The following is a 7202-nucleotide window of genomic DNA, read 5'->3' on the forward strand; positions in this document are numbered from 1 at the left end:
TTAGAGGTAAGAAGGAAATTTGTTTTGGTTCAGATCAATGATTTACCGGCATAGGAATTCCCAGGTGAGGAAACTCCCTCTACCTATCCAGATTGCCACCTTTGCAACTTATTGTTATAGTAATCTGGGGACACAGAGTCAGTCCATAATTATTTATTAAGCTCCTACTATGTGCCAGGAACTGTGCTAAGTGGTGAGGACACAAAAGGCAAAAAACAGACCCTGCTGTCAACGACCTCATAGTCTAATGGAGACAAAATGCAAACTACATACAAACAAGATATTTACAGGTTAGATTTGAGGTAATTAGCAAAGAGAAGGCACCAGCATTAAGGGGGTATCAGGAAAAGTTTTTTATACAAAGTGGTATTTTAGGACTTGAAGGAAGCCAGGAGGCACAGATGAGGAGGGAGAGAATTCTAGGCATGGAATTAAAGGAAGTGAAATTTCAGGGAGTTAGGAGACGGAAGCATCTTGTATGAGAAACAGTAGAGACCATGTCATGGATTGTAGAGGACATGGAGGAGAGAAAGGTATAAAAAGCTTGGAAAAGTGTGTGTGTATGGTGGTGGTGGGGCACACAGGTTATAAAGGGCTTTGAATGGCAAACAGAGGATTTTATATTTGATCCTGGAGTTAATAGGGAGTCAATGAGTTTATTGAGTAGGGAGGTAACATTATCATGTCTTTGTTTTATTGATCACGTTGGCAGCTGAGTGAAGGATGGACTTTAGTGAGGAAAGGCTTGTAGAAGGCATGAGATGATGAGGCTGCCACCAGCCTGGTGGCAGAGGTTTATTAACTTGCCTAAGGTGAGCTACAAGCAGAGATGTCAGCAGTGGAACCCAAACCTAGATCTTCCTTCCTTTGTGGCCAGCTCCCTGTCTATTATACTGGGTTGCCCTGCTAAGAAGGAAGATTAGAAAAGAAAAAGACAATCCACTTTATAGACAGTGGAGACTGGCAGGTTAATTAGCTCATTTCCCGTTATATATTCCCTGTCCTCGCTTCTTGTGTTTACAAAATTTTTCATATCACACGCCATTCTTTCATCCAATAACAATAAATTAATTTTTATGCAGGAGTGTTTCTGGAAGTAATGAATTATTCCCTGGTGTCTAGAGGGTCATTGTTATGTTGAGAATTTGTGATTTGGAAAATATATGCGTAGAAGCTCCCTACTTGATATGAAATACTTAGTGAAATGAAATTTATTTTACATTTGAAAAACCTAACAAATAAAATTAAAATCTGCGCAATGTGTCCAGCAGCAAGACAATATTTTTACATGGTGGGAAACAATATAAAGGAAATATTTTCTGATATATCTTCACTTAATGGCTTAAGAGAAGCAGTATGGGATTATGGATAGAGAGCTGGCCTCGAAATCAGGATTGAATCATGTCCTGCCTGATACCTACTGTGCTCTAGGCAGCTGTTTAAGATTATAAATTGTATCAAAGGTGCCAACATGCATTCATAGAGGGTTTTTCCTCACCTGGGAGTTCCCAAACTAATGAAGTCACAGGTCCAGATCCTACCCCTGGTGGCTTGAATTATGTCATTTCCCTTAGGCACCCCCCTCCATCCTTGTTCTTATGAGATTCACGAATATTGATGGGACTTTAAAATTAACTCAAGTAAAAGAAGACTTATTTTAGGAAGTCACCTTGGAATTAGTTGAATGGAACAGAATTTATGCCAAAAGAATGTGGTGATACATTTTAGATGGGTTAATTGCTGTTCACCTGCAAAGTTTACTGATATTGGTAATATGGCACTTGGAATGGAATGTCTGTGGACATTAACATGGACTATGAATTTGACTGAATTGTTTTAACTGAATATGCATGTAACACTATGTTAGGTACTTTGGGGGCATATAAAATTAGTATAAGATTCAGCGCCTACCTTCAAAGCAATCTATCTAGGGAACCAAATCATTCATATATGCCATATTTAAAAAGCAATAGACCCAATATCAACTCCTCCAAGAGTCTGCCCCTCCAGCCAATTTTCATTCTTTCTCTCCAATCTTCAATATTCTCTTCAATTCTCAGTCTTGTTCCTCTGGCTTTTTTCCTACTGCTTGCAAACAGGCTAAGGTCTTCTTCATCTTGAAAAACTCTTCACTGATCCATCCCCTCAAGCTACTGTCCTGCCTTTCTCCTCAGCTTCACAGCCAAACTAATTTAAAACAAATTAAAATAAAATAAAAACAAATCAATAGCTATCTACATTCTTTTCCTCTATTTTCTCATCTCACACTCCTTCCAGATGTTAATAAGCATTTATTAAGTCTCTACTGTACACCAGGCACTTCTGTAAAACTTGTCCCATAGACTTCTCCACCTCAATATGTCCAAAAGAGAACTTTTATGTTCCCTCAAATCCTTGCACCAAATGCTTCTATTTCTGTTGAAGACACTATTATCCTTTAAGTGTCCCAAATGTGACCTCAGAGACTTCAGATAAAAAGCCTTCAGTGGCTAAAGTATTCAGCTAATCTCTTTGCTTGGCCTTTACAATATGACTGCAGCCTACTTTTTTTTTGGAGGCAATGGGGTTAAGTGACTTACCAAGGGTCACACAGCTAATATGCATCTGACGCCGGGTTTGAACTCAGGTTCTCCTGACTCCAGGGCTGGCGGTTCTATTTACTGTGGCACCTAGCTGCCCCTCCAGTCTACCTTTCCAGAGATTTGCTTCCCTTCACATACTCTTTCTTCTGGTCAAACTGACCTATTTGCTGCTCCCCAGCCTTTGCATTTTATCTTCTGCTTCTGTTCCTTTCCATAGGCTATACCCTGTGCCTGGAATATACCCCTTTCTCATCAGTGCCTATTAGAAAGCCACTGCTTCCTGTGGGAAACCTTTCTGATCCCCTTCCCCACCCCAGGGTTCTTTTCTCCCCAAATGATCATGTGTATATTTATCATTTTCCAAGTTGTATTCTCCAATAGAATTTAAGCTCTTTGAGGGCAGGGACTGTATTCTCCAGGTCTTGCATATACGGTGCCTTACACATAGTAGCTACTTACTGAATGTTTGTTGGTTTGAAAGTAATAGATGTGTCAGGACAAAATATATCAAATCAAAAAAAAGTAAAGATAAAAAGAAAATAACCTGTAGGACATGAAGCTAATTCTAGTCAAAAATCTATGTGAAATTTGTCTTTTGTGACCTGTCACTTCTCCTTTTAACTAGCACTACTTACAGTCATTTTGGTAAAGTTTGCCCCATAGGCATCTCAAACACAAAATGTTCAAAACAGAGTTCATTTATCTTCCCTTCCTCAACCCTTCCTTCCTCCTAATTCCTCTATTTCTTTTGAGGGCACCAACATCCTTCGGCATCCCAGTTTCACAACCTAGGCATCATGTTTAACTCTTCCATTATCCTGTCCGCTGCTAAGTCTTGTTGCAGCTACCCCCAGAGCATCTCATACATTTATCCCTTTCTCTAAGCTCCGGCTAGTTACCTCAGTAAGCCTGAATTTTCTTGCTTGTAAAATGGGGTGAATGGTGCTTGAATAATCGCAGCTTGATCTCAGCTCTATTTCACAAAGAGGTTATGAGGAAAGGACTTTATAAACTAAAAAGTAGCAAATAAATAGGAGCCATTATTAAATGAAAGATGTAACCAGTTTGTAAATATCTGGCAGGTAGAGTAGATAGGTAGACAGAGTAGATAGATAGATAGATAGATAGATAGATAGATGGATAGATAGATAGATAAATAGATCTACAGAGATACAGATAGACGGACAGAGCAAACATTTATTAATCACTATATGGTGGTCCTTAGAGATATAAATATAATAAAACAATATGCACTCCATTTTCAAGGAACTAACTTTTCATAGGAATATTCTAATGATAGAATAGGTGGTAGAATGTCTCAAGGTGATGAAACACAAGTCTCTCTCCTGGTTCTTGATACTGGAAATCCTCCTCTTCATTTTTTGCTCTTATCCCCCTACTTTTTCCAGATCTCAGCTTGACCATCAGTTGAGAGCAAGCAGGAGGAACCTCAATGTCTTTTGCACGAAGACCCAAAGAGTAGAGATTCTCTCCTTGCCATTTTAGCTCTTGGACCCTTTCATTTTTATCCCAAATCTCACTAGTTTCTTTCCCTAGCTACTTATTCCATGTTTCTTTTTTATTCTCTTTCCTCAACCCTTTTCTTACTTCTCATCTTATCCTGTCTGTGACAATTGCCATCTGTTAATAGACACTGTAGGTTATAAGTTAACTGAGAAGGGGCCTTACAAGTCATCAAGTTCAACTTCTTCATTTTACCCATGAGGAAAGTGAGGCACAGAGAGGCTAAATAAGCTACCCAGGGTCATATAGCCCGAAAATATCTGAATCAGAATTAGAACTCAGGTCTTCCTATCCACTGTACCTCTCAGGTAGATTTATAAGGATAACCCTAAAAGACTGACCATCTCCTCTATGGATCTGGTCTGCAAATAAAGTAGCTACCACTAGGTGAATGGTGACACTTTGAGTTATGATTGCATCCAGTTATTTTAGTCTGTCATCAATTGTTAATAATTGAGAAAAAATTGTTGTTGTTCAGTCATGTCTGACTCTTTGTGACACCATTTTGGGTTTTGTTTTTTTTTTGGCAAAGATACTGGAGTGGATTGCTATTTCCTTCTCCAGCTCATTTTACAGATAAAAAAACTGAGGCAAACAGGCTTAAGTGACTTGCCCAGGGTCACATGGCTAGTAAATGTCTGAGGCCAAATTTGAATTCATGAAGATGGGTCCCCCTGATTTTAAGCCCGGTGCTCTATCCACTGCACCACCCAGCTGTCTCAGAAAAAAAAAATAGAAACTTCCAATCCAAAGTAACAAGTATTTAGCCAATTCTTTTCCTCATTAAGAGATCTTAAATACTTAGCTATGAGAGTGTAAATCAAAGTGGATAGAGCACATTCTAATGGAAAGAGAACTGGTCTGCAAGCCAGCGAGATCTGGTTTCTTGTCCTTCCACACACAAGATCATAGATTTAGAGCTAGAAGCAACCTTAGAACCCAATGAGTCTACCCCCACCCCATTTTACAAATGGGGAAATTATCATAGAGCAATTAAGTGACTTAGCCAGGGTCTTAAAGCTAATAAGTATCTGAGGCAGGTTTTGAATTCAGATCTTTCTTACTCCAAGTCTAACACTAGATTTACTACACCCTGTTGCTTCTGATTGCCTTGGTACTCTAGGCAACTGTCTAAGACTTTGAACTTGTAGAGATGGTGCTGGTGGATTAAGAATCATCATCTTAGTGAATTTCTGATCTTATAGGACCCATCTCTTCTAGGTTCATATTGAATTGGATGTCATGAAGGGAGGTTCTTAGCCACATGCGATGGGGTCATATTGGGTAACTTTACAGCACATATAAGGAAGGCTACTGGGCATATAACCAAAGCAGTCAAAACTATAAAGGTCCCATATACACCCATATGTTCATAGCAGCTCTTTTTGCAGTAGTTAATAAAAAGTTGGAAACAAAGTAACCCCGGGATTGGGAGAATGGTTGAACAGAACAAGGCATAATGTATAAATATCACGGAATTTTATTGTGCTATAAGAAATGATGAATATTGGAAATTCAGAGACATGTGGCAAGACCTGTAGAAACAGATGGGGATTGAAATAAGCTGAAGGAGGAGAATAATACATACATTGATTACAGTAATGCAAGGAAGCTAGGCTAAAAGGAAGCCAAACTTGAATTACTTGGAATGAATAATTTTGGTCCTAAAAAAACAGATGAGGAAAAAGCTGGGGACTGTGGGTGTGGAATGTTTGGATATATCATCAGAGGTGGTTTTTTTGTTAGTTGGAGGGTTAAGGGGAAGCATACTAGGAAATTACTATGGAGTAAAAGAAGACATCAATAAATTTTTAAAAAAGAATTTAGAGAGGTAAATAGGAAATCAATCTTGGAGAAAAAAATCTGCAGCTGCTCATGCTAGGTACAACTCCATCAATATGGGACTTATGTGAACCACAGGGCTAAGTCACAATCGAGGATTCATTTTATGTTACTTGGGGCTATAAAAGTTAAGTCATTTAAGTCAGGGTTAGAGGTTAAATAACTTCTGTCACTCAATAATGTTAATGATGCTGAAAAGTTTAGTTGGGGAGGATAAGAAAAGCCTTCTCTCTCTTCTCCTATATGTCAGTTGAGTGTACTACATGCATGCGCCACCATCTTGTCTACCTCTTCCCTTAAAAAAAAAAAAGACAAGAAGGAAAGGAATTACACTTAAGAAAGAAAAAAAAAAGAAAAGTAGGCTTGATGTTTTGCCTGATTGCTCGGACCATAAATTCCTAAGTGAGGTTATCTCCAATCTCAGATGTCAAGTTTAGAGTCTAACCTTGAAAGAATGAAGGATTTTTGTGTTATTTTCAAATGGTCAATACTGATTAAGATAAATTTGGGCAAAAGTTGGGGCTTAAGGGCTATAGATTATTCTGCCTATAAAGGTCACCATATCTTATTTGGAGAATTATTTATTTATAGCTGGTCTCTTTGCTATTATCCTGTTTAAATCAATTGAAATGAGAATCATAACTATATGCAACTGGTGATGTAACTAACAAGTCAAAAGAAAGACTGCAATTTCAAAATTAGATTTGGCCTCTTACCTAGAAATATGCATATTTAAAGTATTCATTTTTTTTCAAATTGTCAAAGGCTATATATGTGATTAGAGATGTTTTAAGATTTAATTTGAAGTCCATTTAAAGTCAGTTTCTTTATGATGAATAATAGTGTTTTCCAGTGGTGGATTTTGCTCTTTTAAAAAGTGAGGAGGTATTTGGTTGTCATGGTCTTGTCCGGAGAATTCGATATTTCGGGTTGATGTAGAAGCTCATTTTGTGATCTTGTCATTTCTTCTTCCCCAGCATTTCTCAGGTGTGTCGCCTTTCTCCACTACAACATTTGCTGCTTTACAGCATGTCTTCATCTCCTCTCACCAGGACTATTGCAATAGATTGAGCCTTTCCTATTCTAATCCATCCTACCCAGCTGCCAAAGGGAATTTTGTTTTTTTACCTTTTAAATAGTATTTTGTTTTTTTTCAATTACATGTAAAGACAATGTGACAATATTAACATTTATTTTTTAACAAAATTTTAAGTTCCAAATTTTCTCTCTCCCTCCCCACCCTCCCTAAGACAG

Source organism: Vombatus ursinus, unplaced genomic scaffold (assembly GCF_900497805.2).
Source record: "Vombatus ursinus unplaced genomic scaffold, bare-nosed wombat genome assembly UNPS02005459.1, whole genome shotgun sequence".
Classification (NCBI taxonomy): Eukaryota; Metazoa; Chordata; class Mammalia; order Diprotodontia; family Vombatidae; genus Vombatus; species Vombatus ursinus.